Source organism: Microcebus murinus, chromosome 26 (assembly GCF_040939455.1).
Source record: "Microcebus murinus isolate Inina chromosome 26, M.murinus_Inina_mat1.0, whole genome shotgun sequence".
Classification (NCBI taxonomy): domain Eukaryota; kingdom Metazoa; phylum Chordata; class Mammalia; order Primates; family Cheirogaleidae; genus Microcebus; species Microcebus murinus.
In genome coordinates, this window is record NC_134129.1 from 21,683,359 (window position 1) to 21,705,840 (window position 22,482).

The 22,482-nt window shown below is 44.7% G+C and overlaps 1 protein-coding gene across 2 annotated transcripts in view; it reads left to right on the plus strand.

Annotated features, from left to right (window-relative positions):
- APBB2 (amyloid beta precursor protein binding family B member 2) overlaps positions 1–22,482 on the plus strand; it is a 233,284-nt gene that overhangs the window by 40,013 nt on the left and 170,789 nt on the right. For both annotated transcript variants that reach the window (XM_012766080.3, XM_012766083.3), the window contains exon 2: positions 14,739–14,900. The gene's annotated coding sequence lies outside the window, so the exon portion shown is untranslated. The remainder of the gene's footprint in view (positions 1–14,738; positions 14,901–22,482) is intronic.

Consider the following 22,482-nt stretch of genomic DNA (forward strand, 5'->3'; position numbering starts at 1 on the left):
GTCACCTCCTTGGCCTCGTTTGTCATCCTTGATGTTTCCCCTTGGCCATTGTTTCTCTAGAACCCACAAACAGCATCCTGTGATTATTATTTTTTTCTTTCCTCTTAAGCCTATGGCTTCTCTCCTTAACCCTGTCTCTTCATTGCCTTCATTTTTCTTTGGATGCTTTTATTTATTTCCTAGTCATGAAGCCGAAAATAGGTTGACAAGCTTCTCATATTGATTCCAGGGGTGAAACTCCAATGTATAGATCATATCCACTTCCTTTTGCTTTTTCTGCAGCTTCCAGGCACGTTAAGGCTCACGGCCCATTTTGTAATAAAGGGGAAAAGTCTTATCTCTGCAAGACCTGACGGGTTACGTAGTGATTTTGCAGACAAGGTTGCATACTGGGCTTAAGCATTGACAAGCTTAGATGCAATCCTGGGTTTGAATTTCCGTTCACAAACGGTGGGTCTTCGGACAAGTTATTTTTAACTTTTTCTGCTTCAGTTTTCTCATCTGAAAAATGGGAATGATAAAACCCATCTCTAGGGGGTGGCTGTCTTGGCATTGATTAAGTTCATTAAATCTTAATATGGCTGTGGCCCACACCTGTCATCCTAGCACTCTGGGAGGCCAAGGCGGGCGGATTGCTCAAGGTCAGGAGTTTGAAACCAGCCTGACCAAGAGCAAGACCCTGTCTCTACTATAAATAGAAAGAAACTAATTGGCCAACTAATATATATAGAAAAAATTAGCCGGGCATGGTGGTGCATGCCTGTAGTCCCAGCTACTCAGGAGGCTGAGGCAGGAGGGTTGCTTGATGAGCCCAGGAGTTGGAGGTTGCTGTGAGCGAGGCTGACGCCACGGCACTCACTCTAGCCTGGGCGACAAAGCAAGACTCTGTCTCATAAAAAAAAAAAAATTAATATGGCTGTATCTATTGTGATGTTATTTGTGTTTCATAGTAAAGTAGCTCTTTTGAGGTAGATTGTATCACTTTCTCCATTTTTAACTGACTTTCTTTGAGACAGTCTCACTGTGTTGCCCGGGCTAGAGTGCTGTGGCGTCAGCCTAGCTCACAGCAACCTCAAACTCCTGGGCTCAAGCGATCCTCCTGCCTCAGCCTCCCGAGTAGCTGGGACGACAGGCATGCGCCACCACACCCGGCTGATTTTTCCTATATGTTTTTAGTTGGCCAATGAATTTCTTTGTATTTTTTTTTTTTAGTAGTGATGGGGTCTCTCTCTTGCTCAGGCTGGTTTCTAACTCCTGACCTCAAGCAATCCTCCCGCCTCGGCCTCCCATAGTGCTAGGATGACAGGCGTGAGGTGCCTTTCTTAATCACAGGTAGGATTACCTTGCAACTGGGCTCTGGAGCCTGTAGCTGTCATGTGGGGGCCGTGGAGATTTGGTGAGAATCGGCCGCTTCTTTCCCTACCGGCCCTGTGTTGTTTCTTGGCGTGTCCTGGCCGGTTCCGGATTTCGGGAGGATGCATGTGTCAGAGTGGGCGTGTGCACGGGTGGGTGAGTGGGTGGGGCCAGTGGAGCAGAGTTGCAATCCCACCTCCCGTATTTGCTCCTTCCACTCTTCCCATCTGTCGGTGACATGTTGGGGATCCGCCTACTGCAGGGGTGAAAATTCGGGGGTGATTTCTTTGACTTCTGTCATTGTCACTCAGCGATGGACCAAGAGCGCGTTGCTCACAAGGGCCTGCCGGTCTTTGCAGGGGGGTTTGCACGCCGGAGCTCTTGGCAGCCTGAGCAGGGTATACAGTCGTCCGGGGAGGCTTTGCTTTAGGCCGACCAGACCGTCTAGGCAGGCGTCCTCAAACTACGGCCCGCGGGCCACGTGCCGCCCACCTAGCACATTTATCCGGCCGCCTGGGTGTGTTTTTGCCGCCGCTGCCTGTCTCGCTTGGCAGCCGACTCATCCCGGGCCCACGGTGCGCACTCTCCAACGGTCTCAGGGACAGTGAACTGGGCCCCTGTTTAAAAAGTTTGAGGACCCCTGGCTCTAGAGCAAAAACCAGAAAGGGTGGGGCCCCCAGGAAGTGGGGCAGGTTTGCAAAACGGTAAGGATGACCCTTCCCTTTGACTTTGACCTTCTCTCTCTCCCTAATCCCGACACCATCCGGAAGCTGGATGTTACGGCCCCTGTTTTTTATAGAGGAGGAAACCGACTCGGAAAGTTAAACAGAGACCTCCATGATCCTGCAGATAGATGCAAATGGTGTGGCCGGGATTCGAGCCCGTTCTTCTCCGGCTCCTCGGCCCGAGAACTTTCTGCGATGCTTTGTTCCGTCTTCTGTGAAAGAAAACGGGCGTGCATTCAGCAACTTCACCGGGGACGTTAATTTGCACAAATAGAAGGTTTTTTTTCCTAATGGAACATGACCATTTTCTTTTGAATTAAATGAAACACTGCGAATGTTGTCATGAGATGAAAGCAGTATTAATAAAGAGGAGTGAATTACTGAATGAATGAATGAATGAATGAAGCTGGGCTCGTGATCCATATATAGAGCGCTTGGAGAGTCCTCCTCCCCCTCCCCCCTCCAGTGTACCTAGGAGCTCTCAACTTCTTTTGAAGTTGGGGGTTTGTTTTTCTTTTGAGTTAAAAATAATATATTACAGTATCTGGACCATGAAGTAGCAATTGTATTTTTAGCTGCATTTATTTTCTGACCTCTTTATGCTTGATTTTTTTGTGCCTCTTATTCCTCCCCTTTTCTTTCTTCCTACCTGTCTTTTCTTTTCTTTTCTTTTTTTTTTTTTTGAGACAGAGTCTCACTCTGTTGCCCAGGCTAGAGTGAGTGCCGTGGCGTCAGCCTCCCTCACAGCAACCTCAGACTCCTGGACTCAGGCGATCCTCCTGCCTCAGCCTCCCTAGTAGCTAGGACTAACAGGCATGCGCCACCATGCCTGGCTAATTTTTTTCTATATATTTTTAGTTGGCCAATTAATTTCCTTCTATTTTTAGTAGAGATGGGGTCTCGCTCTTGCTCAGGCTGGTCTCGAACTCCTGACCTCAAGCGATCCACCCGCCTCGGCCTCTCATAGTGCTAGGATTACAGGCGTGAGCCACAGCGCCTGGCCTCCTACCTGTCTTTTCCAGGAGAAGTTTTTGCCTATAAATATGACTTCGTGGATGATGTCATTTTAAAGAGTTCAGATTATTTTTGGAAAAGTCTGAGAACAGTTAATAAAGGCTATATCTATCCACTTATGAACCACTCAAATACAGGGTTAGCTTTCCTACGCGTGGTTGTCACAATGCTCACGGTTCCCTTTCCGATTCACCCATCATAGAAGCTCTCAGGGAACCGCACAGGGGAAAATAAGACGGGATCCTGTTCATTGTGATCTCACCTCTGTGGTTAAATAGATTTCCTGGCTAGAGCTGGAGCTGGCTTCTTCCCTAAACAAATATCTCTTGAGGGCCTGAAATCCGGCAAACCCTGTGCTAGTCTGTGACCCGATTTCGCCTTTTTGTCGGGACGGTAGCTCCGTCTCTGCTTTGAGTTGGTTTTTAAAAACTCTTAGCAGGCCGGGCGCGGTGGCTCAGGCCTGTAATCCTAGCTCTCTGGGAGGCCGAGGCGGGCGGATTGCTCGAGGTCAGGAGTTCGAAACCAGCCTGAGCAAGAGCGAGACCCCGTCTCTACTATAAATAGAAAGAAACTAATTGGCCAACTAATATATATAGAAAAAATTAGCCGGGCATGGTGGCTTATGCCTGTAGTTCCAGCTACTTGGGAGGCTGAGACAGAAGGATCACTTGAGCCCAGGAGTTTGAGGTTGCTGTGAGCTAGGCTGACGCCACGGCACTCACTCTAGCCTAGGCAACAAAGCGAGACTCTGTCTCAAAAAAAAAAAAAAAAAAAAAAAAAAAAAAAAAAAACTCTTAGCAGCGGCCGGGCGCAGTGTGGCTCACGCCTGTAATCCTAGCGCTCTGGGAGGCCGAGGTGGGCGGATTGCTCCAGGTCAGGGGTTCAAAACCAGCCTGAGTGAGAGCGAGACCCCGTCTCTACTAAAAATAGAAACAAATTAATTGGCCAACTAAAAAAATATATATATAAAAAATTAGCCGGGCATGGTGGCACATGCCTGTCGTCCCAGCTACTCGGGAGGCTGAGGCAGGAGGATCGGCTGAGCCCAGGAGTTTGAGGTTGCTGTGAGCTAGGCTGACTCCATGGCACTCACTATAGCCTGGGCAACAGAGCGAGACTCTGTCTCAAAAAAAAAAAAGAAAGAAAGAAAGAAAGAAAAAATACTCCTAGCAGCACCTCTCAGTTTAAGTGATCAGGCCTGAGTCTGGGAATATTATTCCGTGAAAGCTACTTTCCCCGAATTTCTGTAGGGTGACTTGTGTCTGGGTACCTTGTCTTTTGGATTCTTGTTCTTCTTTCTTTTTCCTCATTCCTCTCTTGGCGAGGTAGAAATGCTACAGAAACTCGTTGCGTTTTTAGAAGTGTGGACTAGATATCAGTGTTTCCCATCGAGTGGCCTTGGGACTCACAGGGTCATGACCAGCTGTGCTTGTTAGGGTTAGGGTTCTTGTCTCCCATCCCGGAACCTGAAGTGGAGAGCAGCCGGACTGGAGCTCCCTGTGGTCACTGTGTTATTTTTAAACTATCAGTAGAATGCTCTTTCTGTCTTCGAATCAAAGGTCTAATCTCATTTTCCCCTTGAGTTAACGTCCTCTGATTTCTAAAGCCAAAAACGGCAAAAAACACGTCTAAGTGAGAATCCTGAAATTAGGTTCCAAGATTTCAGAAACTTTCATTAGGGTTTTTTTTTTTTTTTGAGACAGAGTCTCCCTCTGTTGCCCGGGATAGAGTGAGTGCCGTGGCGTCAGCCTAGCTCACAGCAACCTCAGACTCCTGGGCTCAAGCGATCCTCCTGCCTCAGCCTCCGGAGTAGCTGGGACTACAGGCATGCACCACCACGCCCGGCTAATTTTGTCTATATATTTTTAGTTGGCCAATTAATGTCTTTCTATTTTTAGTAGAGATGGGGGGGTCTCGCTCTTGCTCAGGCTGCTCTCCAACTCCTGACCTTGAGCGATCCTCCCTCCTCAGCCTACAGAGTGCTAGGATGACAGACATGAGCCACCACGCCGGCCTCGGCAGCAGGACTTTTAAAAATGGAGTCTATGGAAGTCTAAGGAACTATAGTTAATAAAGAATAAAAATATATAAGTTAAAAATAAATGGACCAGCCCGAGCAAGAGTGAGACCCCATCTCTACTAAAAATAGAAACAAATGAGCTGGACAACTAAAATTATATAGAAAAATCTAGCCAGGCATGGAGGCGCATGCCTGTAGTCCCAGCTACTCGGGAGGCTGAGGCAGGAGGATCGCTTGAGCCCAGGAGTTTGAGGTTGTTGTGAGCTATGCTGACACCACGGCACTCTAGCCTGGGCAACAGAGTGAGACTCTGTCTCAAAAAAAAAGAAAAAAAGAAAAAAGAAAGAAAATGATTGGTAGTTCTCTTGTATTTATTCAGAAAAACAATGCTTTGTACTCCCCCAAGTCTCAGTTTTTGAAGCCCAACCAGGAAACGGACTTCCTTAAGACAAGGACTGTCCCTTGTTCGATGCATTTTTCTTTGCTGCACGCTTGCCAGGTGCCTTTGTGTTGTTTCGGAGAGTCAAGTAGACGCGGGTGCTGGTAATGGTCGTAACATTAGAAACCATGTCCGCTGGGGCAAAGAAACAAAGCTTGCTGCCTCCAGCAATGAGTCAGTAATGGCATAAGTGGAACAGCTGGAGAATCGAGGAGAAATTTGAGTTTAGCAAATGATTTCTTGCTTGTGCTATTGTGCTCCCTTTTCCTTTATTCATTTATGGAGAAAATGATGAATGTGTCAGAGGTCGTAACGTATAGAAAGACCATTGCTTCTTAAATCTCAGTAATTTATGGGCCTTTTTATTTAAGGGAAAGATTTCTCGCAAACCCCCAGCAACAAATATTTTTGTTATGAAGTAGCTTCAATAGGCCCGAATGTAAAACTAGGCGTGAACTCCTTATGCTCGTAGCTGTTGTTTAACTATAAAGCAATGACAGATATATAGAGCAGATTCAAACAAAACTACAGAATCAATAAAATTCAAAACTAATGTTAATTTATCAGGACAGATAACTTTGTTTGACCAAAACTAAACCTCTCCTTGAACATGTGATTGTGTCTCTGACAGCTAAAGTGCCAGTTCTTCTGAGATCCTTTTCAAACTCAGTTCTTCTTCTACTTCCCTGTGGTCTAAGCTCCCTTCCTACGAAGCTCCCTCTTTCAGCAGGAATGCAGGATTTAGGTTTTCAATTCTGCCTTGCTTATTTTTATTTGGCTTTAATGATGAAAGTTGTACCACCGTGTTTCCCCTAAAATAAGACCTACCCATCACATAAGCCCCAGCAGGATTTCTAAGCAAGTGCGCCATAGAAGCCCCACCCCGAAAATCAGCCCTAGTGATGCGCGTGGCTATGAAAATCAGCCCTAGTGATGGGCGTGGCTATGAAAATCAGCCCTAGTGGTGGGCGTGGCTATGAAAAATCAGCCCTAGTGATGGGCGTGGCTATGAAAATCAGTCCTAGTGGTGGGCATGGCTATGAAAATCAGCCCTAGTGACGGGCGTGGCTATGAAAATCAGCCCTAGTGGTGGGAGTGGCTATGAAAAATCAGCCCTAGTGATGGGCGTGGCTATGAAAATCAGTCCTAGTGGTGGGCGTGGCTATGAAAATCAGCCCTAGTGACAGGCGTGGCTGCCCAGCGCATCTGCACAACCCATGCGTGTCGTCTCGGAGCGGGAAAGAACACGAGCAGCCCTTCTCATCCGCCCCGTGACAGCTCTAGTGCTCCACAGGAGAGATCGGGGCCAGTGATTCTAAAGGAAACAGAGTCGCAAGACATTCAGGATGGGATTCGGGGTCTGGAGAGTGAGGATGATGTTCCAGAAGAAGAAGACGTCCCTCTATTTGAATCAATGTAGATTGCTGTACCGTACTTAAAAAAAAAATAACACATCCCCTGAGAATAAGCCCTAGGGTGTCTTCTTGCAGAAAAATAAATATAAGACCCTGTCTTATTTTCGGGGAAACACGGTATCTGTGCCAGGGCATCTGGGAAGTCTTCCTGAAGGAGGGAGTACCTGGGCTGGGTCTTGAAGGAGGAATACCTGGCACAAGAGGACAGCCGGGCAGGGCCGTCTAGACGGAAGGAGTAACCCTAACAAAACCATGAAGTTATGGAGAGGTGTCAGCCCCCGGCTGTCCTTCCTAACGGTCTGGACCTCACTGTGTCTAGCTGCTTTCTCAGTGAAGACTTTGATGGAGCGTTTATTCCCTGAGGTGAGAATCGTGCCTTTTACTGATCTTAAGTTGGAAGGTAATTAAAATAACCGCAGACCTGACCAAATAAATACCTCCCCGGTGCTCTCTATAGACTGCGCTTCATTACACGATTTTCACATCTTCCGTCACACAATTGATCACTGAATTTAGGGGTTCAAGTTTGGAAAACTTTAGTGCCTCTAGCATTTTTCTTCAGATGAGTAGTCACGCAGAATCACGAGAATAAAGTAGAAAAGAGACTGTCAGCCTACTGAAGTTCACCAGATGAGAGTACTAAGAAAATAGGATGCAGATAAGGCCTGGATTGAAACCCCCAAGCCCTTGATTTAAAAGCTATGTGACAAGGCCGGGTGCGGTGGCTCACGCCTGTCATCCTAGCACTCTGGGAGGCCGAGGCGGGAGGATTGCTCAAGGTCAGGAGTTCAAAACCAGCCTGAGCAAGAGCAAGACCCCGTCTCTACTAAAAAAAATAGAAAGAAATCAATTGGCCAACTCAAAATATATAGAAAAAAATGAGCCGGGCATGGTGGAGCATGCCTGTAGCCCCAGCTACTCGGGAGGCTGAGGCAGGAGGATTGCTTGAGCCCAGGAGTTGGAGGTTGCTGTGAGCGAGGCTGACACCACAGCACTCTAGCCTGGGCAACAGAGTGAGACTGTGTCTCAAAAAAATATATATATATATATTCCAATACTTATTTCCAGTAGGTAATTACAGCAAGTCAGTGGTTCCCAGCCATGGCTGTATTATATCATTTGGGGACAGTTTAAAAAAATATAGATTTCCACACTCACAACCCAAGACCTGCCTTGTCAGAGCATTTGCACTTTATTTCATGTCAGACCTGCAGGTTTGGGAGGCCTGGCTCTGGAGTTGGGTAACGTCTTGTCACCTTTACCTGGATATTTACTTTGGTCCTTGCTATGCAGTGTTTTTAACATTGGCTCTTAGTGCTTGTTGAGTACCTGGGTCTTCAGGTTATCAGCCCTGGAGATTAGTATGTGGATCTTCACTCCTGTGCCTTCTCTTTTCCCTCTTTTCCTCATCCCTTCCCCTTCCAATCCATATCGATTTTTTGTTCAGTAGGGTTGACTGTATTCTGGACAGGCTAGTTCTTGGGACTATTTTTTATTCTTTTTTTTTTTTTTTTTTTTTTTTTTTGAGACAGAGTCTCGCTTTGGTGCCCAGGCTACAGTGAGTGCCGTGGCGTCAGCCTAGCTCACAGCAACCTCAAACTCCTGGGCTCAAGCAATCCTGCTGCCTCAGCCTCCCAAGTAGCTGGGACTACAGGCATGCGCCACCATGCCCGGCTAATTTTTTGTATATATATTAGTTGGCCAATTAATTTCTTTCTATTTATAGTAGAGACGGGGTCTCGCTCTTGCTCAGGCTGGTTTCGAACTCCTGACCTCGAGCAATCCACCCGCCTCGGCCTCCCAGAGAGCTAGGATTACAAGCGTGAGCCACCGCGCCCGGCCTTTATTCTTTTAATTAAATAAAACAGGAGTGGAGTTTTTTGTTTGTTTGTTTTTGTTTTAAAGAGAGTTAGCTAAGGCTGACTTCTGACGTGTTGAAATTGAACTTGAGTTTAGTTTCTCAAAGAATTCAATTTTTTTTAACCTTTAAAAAAACGAACGCAGGAAATGCCTCTAAAAGAACCAATGTTCCCCTTGTTAAAACCCGGGTTGGTACTGGAGGGTTTCCAGCATGTGTTCCTTGTGTTTGAGGGGGAAAAGGATGGGGAGTGTTCTACTCCACGCCAAAGCACACACAGATTGTAATCCCGGCAACCTTAGTGCACCGTTCACATGGTGGTGGGGGTTATTTGGTATATTGTAAAATACGGTCTGGAGATTAAAATAAGACATAAAATGTTTGCTATAAAACAGATCGATTCGAATATTCCTCTTCACGTTTGTGTGTGGATACTTTGGTTTAAAAAAATAGTGCATTGTAGGCAGGGCGAGGTGGCTCACGCCTGTAATCCTAGCACTCTGGGAGGCCGAGGCGGGAGGATAGCTCGAGGTCAGGAGTTGGAAACCAGCCTGAGCAAGAGCGAGACCCCCATCTCTACTAAAAATAGAAAGAAATTAATTGACCAACTAAAAATATATAGAAAAAATTAGCCGGGCGTGGTAGTGCATGCCTGTAGTCCCAGCTACTCGGGAGGCTGAGGCAGGAGGATTGCTTGAGCCCAGGAGTCTGAGGTTGCTGTGAGTGAGGCTGACGCCACGTCACTCACTATAGCCTGGGCAACAGAGTGAGACTCTGTATCAAAAAAATAAATAAATAAATAAAAATAATACATTGTAGCGGTAGCCACTTTGCTGCTTGTGTCTGTTTGGTGCCTGTGTATCATGTTTCGTATGGAGACAGAAGGACTGAAATGTGAGCCTCCTTAAAGTGGAAACTTTGTTTAGTGCTAAATCTCCAACACCCTAGAATGGTACCAGGCATATAGTTACAGCTCAATAAAAATGTACTGAATGAGTGAGGTAAAAATTAACCCGTTTCAGTTATTCATAATAATTCTTTTTTGGTTACCTTTTTTGGTTGCCTGGGATAGATTATTTCTGGGGAAAACAAAGAAACAAAAAACAGCAGCTAGCCCTCATTCTTTGAAACAATGTATATTTTCCTATTCCAAACATCGTTTTTTTTGTTTTTTTTTTTTTATTTCAGCATATTATGGGGGTACAAATTTTAAGGTTTCAAATAATGCCCTTTCCCCCTTCCCCCCACAAGTCTGAGTTTCCAGCGTGACCATCCCCCAGATGGTGCACATCTCACTCATTATGTATGTATGTACCCACCCCCTCCCCCCTGCCCAATACCCTATTACTGTAGTCCCTATGTGTCCACTTAGGTGCTGCTCAGTTAATACCAGTTTGCTGGTGAGTCTATGTGGTGCTTGTTTTCCATTCTTGGGATACTTCACTTAGTAGAATGGGCTCCAGCTCTATCCAGGAAAATACAAGAGGTGCTAGATCACCGTTGTTTCTTAGAGCTGAGTAGTATTCCATGGTGTACATATACCATACTTTATTAATCCATTCTTGGATTGATGGGCACGTGGGCTGTTTCCACAGCCTTGCGATTATGAATTGTGCTGCTATAAACATTTGAGTGCAGGTGTCTTTTTTGTAGAGTATCATTGGATCTTTTGGGTAGATGCCCAGCAATGGGATTGCTGGATCAAATGGTAGATCCACTTGTAACTTTCTCAATACTATGAATCTAAGTTTTTAAAATCAAATTTTTACCACCATGAGAGACATGTTCTCCAACATACTCTTTCTTGCCTTGTCTCTGCCTGGTCATTTTGAGACAAACTTCTGCAATGTTGAATTGTCTTGGCTAATGTTTTTGGAATCAAGCTAAGGAAGGAGAAACCTTCCCTGTGGCATTAGAATAGAAAAAAAAAATGCAAGCCAAATATTTAAGATTCCCAAATGAGGCCAGCTGGGCGCGGTAGCTCACGCCTGCCATCCTAGCACTCTGGGAGGCTGAGAAGGGCGGATTGCTCAAGGTCAGGAGTTCAAAACCAGCCTGAGCAAGAGGGAGACCCCTGTCTCTACAAAAATAGTAAGAAGTTAATTGGCCAACTAAAAATATATGGAAAAAATGAGCCGGGCGTGGTGGCGCATGCCTGTAGTCCCAGTTGCTTGGGAGGCTGAGGCAGGAGGATCGCTTGAGCCCAAGAGTTTGAGGTTGCTGTGAGCTAGGCTGACGCCACAGCACTCTAGCCCGGGCAACAAAGTGAGACTCTGTCTCAAAAAAAAAAAAAAAAAAAAGACTTGAGTCATTTTAGAAGAGGCCTAGACTGGATTCTGCAAATCAATCACCGGTCCCTAGCCTTTTTGGCACAAGGGACCGGTTTCCTGGAGACAGTTTTTCCGAGGACGGGGTTGGGAGAAGTAGAGGCCGAGCTGGGACGGGTGGGCGGAGCTCTTGCACCTGCTGTGTGGCCCGTGCCTAAGTTTCATGGAGACAATTTTTGCAGGGGGCGGGTTGGGCGGGAGAGGGGGGGGCTGGGGGAGGGAGGCGGAGCTCTGTGGCCTGGGGTTTGGGGACGGCAGCCGTAAAGCACTTACTGCTAACGGGTGTGCAGGTGGTTAGGTGCAGGTATGTCATTTTACCTTGCTGAAAACCTTTTGTCCTGCTTTGGGCAGCGGGACCGTACTGTTATCAGCAGGGCCAGTGCCAGGACCAGAGAGCTTTCCCTGGGACAGGGGGTCTCTGAGCATAACACCTGCTGCCAGAGCACAGCGCAGCCATTGTTTCTTCAAACACGTTCTTGGGAGAGCCAGGTCTTTTTGGCCTATGGTCGAGACTTCACTTTTTTTCATACATGTACCGTGTTTCCCCCAAAATAAGCCCTACCCATAAAACAAGCCCCAGCAGAATTTCTAAGCATGTGTGCCATAGAAGCCTCACCCCAAAAATCAGCCCTAGTGGCGGGCGTGGCTGCACAGCGCATCTGCACAACCCATGCGTGTCGTCGCGGAGCGGGAAAGAACACGAGCAGCCCTTCTCATCCGCCCCGTGAGAGCTCTAGTGCTCCACAGGAGAGATCGGGGCCGTGGTTCTAAAGGAAACAGAGTCGCAAGACATTCAGGATGGGATTCGGGGTTTGGAGAGTGAGGATGATGTTCCAGAAGAAGACGACTTCACTCTATTTGAATAAATGTAGATTGTGGTGTCGTGCTCAAAAAAAATAACACATCCCCTGAAAATAATCCCTAGGGTGTCTTCTTGAGGAAAAATAAATATAAGACCCTGTCTTATTTTCGGGGAAACATGGTAAGAGTGGCTGAGTTCAGATAAACGAATGCTTCTTAACTTACTCGCTGTTGCTGTTCAGATAAGAGGAGATCCACAGAGGAGGGTACTAAAGCATAGACATCCCATTTCTGATTTGTATACTTATATTCTTAAGAAACAAACTTTATTTTAAAATATTCCAATTCTCCACCGGGCGCGGTGGCTCACACCTGTCATCCCAGCACTCTGGGAGGCCGAGGCGGGCAAATTGCTCGAGGTCAGGAGTTCGAAACCAGCCTGAGCAAGAATGAGACCCCCGTCTCTACAAAGGGAGACTCTGTCTCAAAAAATAAATACATAAAATAAAATATTCTAATTCTCCAAGCAATGCATGTCAATTGTAGAAAACTTGGAAAAATACCAAAAAGAAGATACAAATAGCTTCTAATTCCATAACCTAGAAATGCTGTTGTTCACACTTGGGTGTTTTTAGATTATACACAAGCCGTTTGTGGAACGAAACTGGGACCACACATAACTTGATATCTTGCTTTCTCCTGCTGCGTTCCTTCTGAGATGATTTTTGGGAGTGAGGTTTCAACTGAGGGTAGAGATTCCTGCGAATATTGTGCTTGGCTCACGTGTGACAGAAACTGTTTCAACTTAACAGAAATAGAATTGTGGGCCGGGCGCGGTGGCTCACGCCTGTAATCCTAGCTCTCTGGGAGGCCGAGGCGGGCGGATTGTTCAAGGTCTGGAGTTCGAAACCACCCTGAGCAAGAGCGAGACCCCCGTCTCTACTATAAATAGAAAGAAATTAATTGGCCAACTAATATATAGAGAAAAAATTAGCCAGGCATGGTGGCGCATGCCTGTAGTCCCAGCTACTTGGGAGGCTGAGGCAGGAGGATCGCTTGAGTCCCAGGAGGTTGAGGTTGCTGTGAGCTAGGCTGATGCCACGGCACTTACTGTAGCCTGGGCAACAGAGCGAGACTCTGTCTCAAAAAAAAAAAAAAAGAAATAGAATTGTGGGACCCAGTATCTGATAATAACATTTGTCCTGTTCCCTCTTTAATAGGCTTTCGATGTTTGGCAGATAACGATGTTGTCGTTAGTATGATTATGGTGAACAAATGATGATTCTTAATCTGTCTGCTCTTCTGGTTCACTAATTGCTTTTGGAAGTGGGTTTTTCTGTGCCAAAATCGTAGCTGTAACGTCAGTGAGCATACGTTGTTCCAGCGCTGCTTTTCTGAATGTCCTGATTCAGCCGGGGCATGGTAGCTCCTGTGGGCTAGGGCATCCCCTTTGGCAATAGAATAGTTAACCCTTTGCACTCGGATGTCGAGTGTGACCACCACTCAACACATAGTTTCACCGCGAGGGGAAAGGGGGATTTTTGTCTATTTTTCCAGTATCTTTTCTTGTTTTCATTAGCGCTAAAGGACAAGTAAAATGTAAATGCAGAGATGGTCCACTAACTCCCAGGGGTAGATTATTATTATCCACTAACTTAGAGCAACGTTTAGATGGAAACCTCCATGTAATCACAACTCACCCTAACAAAAAACACAAAGAGCGTGCTGTTTGTTCTAACAGAAAAATCAAAGGAGGAAGAAGAGAGACGATTTATATTTTCAAAACATGTGAATGCAAACCAGGTCTTCATGCGGGTGAATGTTTCAAAAAATATCACACCATGAAAAATTATGGAGATTAAAATTACTCTTTGAATGTATCAATAATTTGAAATATTAAAAAATCCAAATAAGTAAGTTTGTATGAAAAGAAACTCCCAGTTTTTTATTCTACTGCCGCGCTTTGTAAAATCTGGGGTATTTAAAAAATTGAATCCCGAGTAGAATAAAGGAATCGAGAAAAAAGCAAGTGAGTGCAAAGGGATTTCTTTTGTCCAGACATATTGTGCATTTGATAATATTTATGATTTACTTGTTGAATATTGCTTTCATCTGTTAATTTCCTCTATTAGGAAATGAAAGGTTAGTTCCGCTTGGGATTGTTTAGCCCCTAAATTTTTTCTCTGCACCCTTCACGTTGCATGGTAAATACATTCTACATCTTGAACCACGGTAGAATTTTTTAGGACCCCCCCCCCAACTTCTTTTTGGCGATGCCCTTTGTGAAGTCCTGAGAAATGTTTTATATTTGAATGAGATTAAATCTGGGTTTCACTTTACTTTTCTTAAAACACATTGAGCAAGTTAATTTTCTGTTTGAGTTCCTACGGAGCACCATTCCTGCCCAGGAATTCAGGCTGAACCCTGCCAGAACATTCCTGTGGTTTTCCACGGGGCAGATCGGCGTGTTCGTGAAATCTTAGCCGTAGCTTGTGCTTTCCGTGGTTAATGAAAACATCTGGCTTTTACATTTTCCACAAACAGAGCGCAATGCTGGGGCCAGACCTTTTCGATGGCGATTAAATACTTCAAGCCTCCCCTCGGAAGAGTCCACACTCGGAATTAGGGTACCCTATAAGCTGTGGCGCCGTTCGTCAAGGATTTTAAAGATTCGGAAGGCGTTTGGGGTTATCCTGCCAAACAGACATACCCTTGAGAGAGGGGGTGGAGGGATAACCTCTGTGCATGTGAGTTCTTACAATGGCATTTGGCCTCTGCCCCTGCAGGTCTGGGTGTCCGTGGGTGAGCCGCTGTGGTCTGCAGCCAAGCATGCTGTGGTCGGATCTGCCCAGCCGGGGAGCAGAAACGTTCGCTGGATGGAAAATCCATAAAAGAAAGCCCCTGTGAAAGAAAGGCTGAGACCGGCGACATAACTTAAGCACAATCAGGTTGGTATAAGATAAGAGAGGCTGAATGGAGTAGATTGGGCCGGGTAGGGAGAGACTGTTTCGTCCCTTTCTTAAACATGCTTGAGACAACCCAAAGGATCGTTCCCAGTTACTCGACAGATTCCCAGCGTCTCGTAAATGGCAGATGTGCCTTGACCGTCTGCGGATGGTGTACTGTCGTCTTCCTTTCCTTCTCCTCTGTCCCACCCTCTTTCATCTTCCTTCCCTCTTTCAGAGAAGAGAGGGAGATCTTCAACCCAAAATATCGAAGGAGCTACAACAGCAGGTCGCTCCTGAGAGCTTCAGTGATCTTGGCTTTGTTTTTTTTTTTTTTTTTTTTTTTGTAGAGAAAGCAGTTTCCAGTGGCCTTGTAGAGTTGTATTGGTCCTTTCAAAGACTTGCACTCGTATTTGTATTTTCTCGCTGCTACAGGGTGGGGTCGTGGAGACCTGACGTTCTTTTGTTGGGGTGATTCTGGCTGTGAGCCCCGGTTTTTGCTTGGCAGGATTTTGCATGCTCTTATCTTCCCCCAGACGAAAGCTAACGATGCATTCATTTTCTGCCTTGTGTGCATTTGGTTGGCAGCAAGACACTCAGGACAGGGGAAGGGAAAAGTCTAAATCAATGCAAAATAGTCTCCCTGCGGACCGGGAGAGTAAAACAGCATAGATAACCCCGTATGGGGCAGGAAGGTGGAAAAGAATTCGGTTTGAGAAGATATATAGAGTGTAGAGACAGACACTGCAAACAATTTCTACTGGATGTCGATTGGGTGCATTCAGCTTTGTACTTAACAAGCAGTTAATAAATAAAGACCGTGTTTCTCAGAAAATAAGACCTACCCATGAAATAAGCCCTAGCAGGATTTCTAAGCATGTGCGCCATAGAAGCCCTACCCCGAAAATAAGCCCCAGTGACGGGCGTGGCTGCGCAGCGCATCTGCACAACCCATGCGTGTCGTCGCGGAGCGGGAAAGAACAGGAGCAGCCCTTCTCATCCGCCCCGTGAGAGCTCTAGTACTCCACAGGAGAGATCGGGGCCGGTGGTTCTAAAGGAAACAGAGTCGCAAGACATTCAGGATGGAATTTGGGGTCTGGAGAGTGAGGATGATGTTCCAGAAGAAGACGACTTCACTCTATTTGAATCAATGTAGATGGTTATGCCGTACTTAAAAAAAAAAAACTAACACATCCCCTGAAAATAAGCCCTGGGGTGTCTTCTTGAGGCCAAATAAATGTAAGACCCTGTCTTATTTTCAGGGAAACACGGTACTCACTAGAAAAGAGTGAGTTGACAGTCTGAAAGCCTATTAGGTTAGTGAATATCTGTTGACTTTGCCCACTCAGCCTGGTCTTCCTCCTCCTTTGAGTTGGGGGTTTGTCCCTTACGCTTAAAGCTCAAAACCGCCCGATTGAGCCAGGCGCGGTGGCTCACGCCTGTGATCCTAGCACTCTGGGAGGCTGAGGCGGGCGGATTGCTCGAGGTCAGGAGTTCGAAACCAGCCTGAGCAAGAGCGGAACCCTGTCTCTACTATAAATAGAAAGAAATTAATTGGCTAACTAATATATATATAAAATAATTAGCTGGGCATGGTGGCGCATGCCTGTAGTCCCAGCTACTCGGGAGGCTAAGGCAGAAGGATTGCTTGAGCCCAGGAGTTTGAGGTTGCTGTGAGCTAGGCTGACGCCAGGGCACTCACTCTAGCCTGGTCAACAAGGGAGACTCTGTCTCAAAAAAAAAACAAAAAAAAAAACCCCGCCCGATTGGCAGTGCCTTCTAGGTGTGAGGTCTTAGGCTGGAATCTGTGGAATCTGTAGGGGGGGGGGCAGGTAGGTATTCCTATAGCTGACCCCTGGTATGAAAACCCTTCACAACCAGAGGTAAGGGCAAACTTCTGTGGGAGCAGAGATGAAATTATGAATTCTGCCGGGTGGTGGAAAGGCCAGCAGAGAGGGCTGCTCTTTGACAAAGGAGAAATAGACTTTAGTCTTCTTCAGGAACATTAAAAAAAAAATACATTTAATGCAATTACTTGCTTTTTAGAGTCTAAGACAAAGGGAGGCTTTCCAGAGCCTATAGTTAAAGTAAGTTGCAGATGGCCGGGCGTGGGTGGCTCAGACCTGTGATCCTTGCACTCTGGGAGGCCGAGGCAGGAGGATTGCTCAAGGTCAGGAGTTCGAAACCAGCCTGAGCAAGAACAAGACCCCCCTCTCTACTAAATATAGAAAGAAATTAATTGGCCAACTAAAAATATATAGAAAAAATTAGCCGGGCGTGGTGGCGCATGCCTGTAGTCCCAGCTACTCGGGAGGCTGAGGCAGGAGGATCACTTGAGCCCAGGAGTTGGGGGTTGCTGTGAGTGAGGCTGACGCCACGGCACTCACTCTAGTCCAGGCAACAGAGTGAGACTCTTGTCTCAAAAAATAAATAAATAACTAAAGTGAGTTGCAGATAGGGAAGATGATTTCAGAGCCTTGCTAGTAGTAGCATCTTGTTATTTATTGTAAAAGCAGTTTGTTTAGTGAGCAGCCAGATGAGAAGTTATCAGAAAGCCATCCAGAGTTTATTTTAATACCCCAGGGGACAAGCTGCTCTTCTCACCAAAACCTCAGTCAGGCTTTCTGTTCTCAGCAGAATAGAATCAATTCCATGGATTGAAATGTTTATTTCCTCCTTTTAAGGATAGACTTTATTATCGTTATTTTATCTTTTATAATTAACATTGTTTACTTGTTTTAAAATGAATAGACTTTATGTTTTGAGGGGGAAGTTTATGTGCTAGAAAAATTGAGCAGAAAGTATAGAGCTTCCATGTAACTCCCAAAGGTGATTTCTCCTACTATTAATATCTCCAAAAAGTCTTTGACTAATCAAGGCTTGTGAAGATTTCCTCCTGCGTTTCTTTCTAGAATTTCTGTTGTTTAGCTCTAACGTGAGGTCTGTAATCCATCTTGGGTTAGTTTTCACTTAGCGTGGGAGATTTGGGTCTACATTCATTTTATTTTGTTTTATTTTATTTTCTGTGTGTGAGTACCCAGCACCATTTGCTGAAAAGACTATTCTCTACCCATCGACTTGTCTTGGTTCCTTTGTAGAAAATCAGTTGACTGTAAATGTAGGGGATTATTTCTGTACCCTCAATTTTGTTCCTCTGATTTGTATGCTTATCTGCATGCCAGTACCACACTGTACTTAGGTTTTTGCAATGCAATTTTTCTATGAAAAAAAACTTTGTTCAAGAATTGGACTTAAGCTGCAGTAAGTCTCGGTTAAAAAAATATTGTTGTATATTTGCTACTTCCCTCCACATTCCTTCATGAGTCACCAGTCTCTGGCGATTTCTCCTTGGAATAATTTATGGGAATCTTAAATGGTAGAAAACAATGTGGAATACATCTAGATGCATTTTCTAAATTACTATATATATATATATTACTTTAAATCTAAGCGATGCTTTGTTTTTCATAAAGGTGTTAAGCAGTTTTGTGCCCTTTCTACATTTGAATAAAACAGATCAAATTTTTCATTACCTCTGTTTTAATCATTGCCAGTAACTACTAAATGAAGGATTTACAACTCTGGTATATTATTTCAAGAATTTTCATTGGTGGTGATATGAATTGAGTCTCACACAGAAAAAGAAGAATTTCATAAAACTATTATTTTATATAAAATATGAATTAAGGTGGTCTTGCTTGGCTTTGCTTAACATGGTGTGGTTCCATGTGTTTGATGAAAATTGGACATTTTCATAGTGCAATTAAAATGTTTTAAAATAAATAAAATGTTAGCTGTATTTTTGTACTTACCTATTCTGTTTTTCTCTTTGTATTGGAATGGTTCTCAGCAGACTAAAGACATTAAGATAATTACGTTAGAAACATGGAGGTTGCAGATTTATATATCTTCTTTAGTTACAACCATGCAAAACATATATATGAATGCATAAAGATTGAAAAGGAAATTTTTAAAAAGACAGTGCTTTATTGTGATGTTTGGATTCTAAGTTGCCCAATTTCTCTTATTTTATTTTCTAATAACATCATAATTTTTAATAAAGTTATAATTTTGTTTGGGACATGACTTATTTTTTAATGTGAAAAATATCTAAAATTCGGTCTTGGTGAAATGCAGAGATATATCGCCCTTCTGTGGCATATCGCTAAAAGCCAACTACTGGGCTTTAATCGGGGATTAAAACCACACTATTAGATTTGGAGCCTGTTTTCTGCGGTTCCGTTAGCCCGGCCCTGCCTCCCAGCTCCTGCAGGCTCCTCTCTCAGGAATCCTTACCTGCTCCCTGCTGTCTTTGTGATCTTCTCATTTCAGCCTGGGTAGACCAGCTTGTTGGGAACTGAGGAGTTTCTTACCTGGCCTCTTTACTTTTCTGAGTAGTCATTCATTCGGCTGATCATGTCACTTCCTAAAAATATATCCAAAGAGCAACGGGGACTTATTCTTTTTATTGTGTGTGTGTATATATATATATATATATATATATATATATATATATATATATACAAAGGAATAGGTTAAGCTTTCATTTGTGTCTCTGGGACCCTGGACATGGGTGTCATGATCTTTTCACCCAGTTACTTCTTTAAATCTTCTTTTCTTTCTCATTGCTGCCCGTTTTAACACCTTTGTGACCGGTTCACAGATTGACGCTATGAGGAGGGTAATGTAATGTGCTAAAAGGATCAGAGGATACATACCATGTTTCCCCGAAAATAAGACCTACCCATGAAATAAGCCCCAGCAGGATGTCTAAGCATGTGCGCCATAGAAGCCCCACCCCGAAAATCAGCCCTAGTGGTGGGCGTGGCTATGAAAATCAGCCCTGGTGGTGGGCGTGGCTATGAACAAAATCAGTCCTAGTGGTGGGCGTGGCTATGAAAATCAGCCCTGGTGATGGGCGTGGCTATGAAAATCAGCCCTAGTGATGGGCGTGGCTATGAAAATCAGCCCTAGTGACGGGCGTGGCTATGAAAATCAGCCCTAGCGACGGGCGTGGCTGCGCAGTGCATCTGCACAACCCAGGCTTGTCACAGAGCGGGAAAGAACACGAGCAGCCCTTCTCATCCACCCCGTGAGGGCTCTAGTGCTCCACAGGAGCGATCGGGGCCGGTGGTTCTAAAGGAAACAGAGTCGCAAGACATTCAGGATGGGATTCGGGGTTTGGAGAGTGAGGATGATGTTCCAGAAGAAGACGACTTCACTCTATTTGAATCAATGGAGATGGATGTACCGTACTTAAAAAAAATAACAAGTCCCCTGATAATAAGCCCTAGGGTGTCTTCTGGAGGAAAAATAAAGATTAAGACCCTATCCCAACTAGAGTTAATGGTAAAAATAAATAAATAAATAAAAAAAAAAAAAAAGACCCTGTCTTATTTTCGGGGAAACACGGTAGACTTGTTGGTCTTGTTTTTCTTTGGGAGCTGAATTGAAATACGGCTGGAGGGCTATAACCTCTGTAACCACTCTTTGCTTTGAACGAGGCCTTTTGCTGCCTGAAGCTGGGATCCACAATGGTCGTACCACTGAAGGTTCAGTTGTGTCACCGTTAGGTTGTGAAGGCGCCAGCTTATTTCTCATCATTTGCTTGCAGATGAAGCAAAACAGATCAACTTAGCACAGTCACTCAGCCCGCACAAGAATAAAGAGAGTGCCTGAAAGTTGCTTTCATTAGTAGAAACCACGTTCTTTGTGTAAATCTGCAGTCAGGATGTTTATGATAAATACATTAATAGAATTTGGAATATTACATCTTTTGATATTTTGCTTGTCTTTTTATTTTTTTGTGTTAAGTAACTCGTGAAGTATAGGTTTCCTTCAGAAGCCTTCACAGATACTGCCTGTGAGTGACATAGAGTCAGTTATTTATTTTAATTGTAATCACTGATACAAGAATAAGTAGTACTTTCTCAGTTTCACACTGATCTGGGATGAATAAAAACATTTACTTTGATTATACCGTCTGAGTAAGATCTATATTCATGACGTAATAACTATTTAAAATTTTGGAGATGTCCAAATTGATTATTATCTGCTCAAATAAGTACTGGTCACCTCCTTAATTCATGAGCAAAAATGGTCTACTGGGTGTTTTTACACAGGCAGTATCCAAACTAGCAATTTGTAGAAAACGAAGATTCTATCAGTCTAGCTTACAGTAGAAAATGGTTCTGTGTGGTTTGCTATCGTACCCTTTTTAAGAATAAAAGAAAAACAGGTTTTTAATGTCATCACCACGAAGCTGAGGCCCTTTGAGGATGGACTTTAGAATCTTAGTAACTATTCTGTGCTTGGATTCATAAGGGTGGCTTTTTTTTTCTTTTCCCCCAAGGGGGCTTAAGGTTGCAGATGGTTTGCTTCTGTTGTAGCTCTCTTCTGGTGTCTGGTTAAAGTGTCAAAGTGCCTAGTGTCAACGGAAAAAAAGCCGAACTCTGTAAAATAATTTTTTTTTTTTTTTTTGAGACAGAGTCTCGCTTTGTTGTCCAGGCTAGAGTGAGTGCCGTGGCGTCAGCCTAGCTCACAGCAACCTCAAACTCCTGGGCTCGAGTGATCCTTCTGCCTCAGCCTCCCGAGTAGCTGGGACTACAGGCATGCGCCACCATGCCCGGCTAATTTTTTTTATATATATATCAGTTGGCCAATTAATTTCTTTCTATTTATAGTAGAGACGGGGTCTCGCTCTTGCTCAGGCTGGTTTTGAACTCCTGACCTTGAGCAATCCGCCCGCCTCAGGCTCCCAAGAGCTAGGATTACAGGCGTGAGCCACCGCGCCCGGCCTGTAAAATAATTTTGAAGAGATTTATTCTGAGCCAAATTGGAGGACCATGACCCGGAGCCACTGCCAAGAGACCTTGAGCTGGTGGACTCCATGTGGTTAGGTTACAGTTTGCTTTTATACATTTCAGGGAGAAAGGGTGTGAGGCATACATTGGTTTGCCCCCAAAAGGTGGGGCATCTCTAAGGGGAGTTTACAGGTTACAGGTGGGTTTAAAGATTCTTTGGCTTGTAATTGGTTAAAGACATGAAGCTTTGTCTAAAAGGCTTGGAATGTTTCAACATAAGGAGCTGTTATCAGAGATAAGCCAGGGGACATAGATCTGTTGTGTAAACTGAGGACCTGCAGGTGTGTCTTGCATACCCTTAGGTCTGTTAATGGGTCACAAAGGAAGTCCCCAAGAAGGGAGGGGGGCATGATGAGGCCTGTCTGACCTCCCTCCTCCTGGCAGACAGTTTAGTTTTAGGGTACTCCCTTGGCCAGGAGGGGGGTCCATTCAGCCAGCCTGTGGGGGAGGGGGTGACCCTTAAAATTTTATTTTAGTTTACACTAGGAAAGTAAGATGGCAATTAGTGACTTTTTCCAAGGATTTATCTCAGGTATAAAAAGTCTGGCGTTCCAACCATGACTTTGGACCCTTGATGATTCTAAAATAGGATTGAAAATGACCTCTGGTCTTGAGCAGGCAGTAACTTGTTAGTTAAGATAAGGGTCATTGTTGAATTAGTTTTACTTCAGTGCAATAGAGTTAAATTCCAAGGTGACCTTGTTAAGTGTATCCTGTAAGGA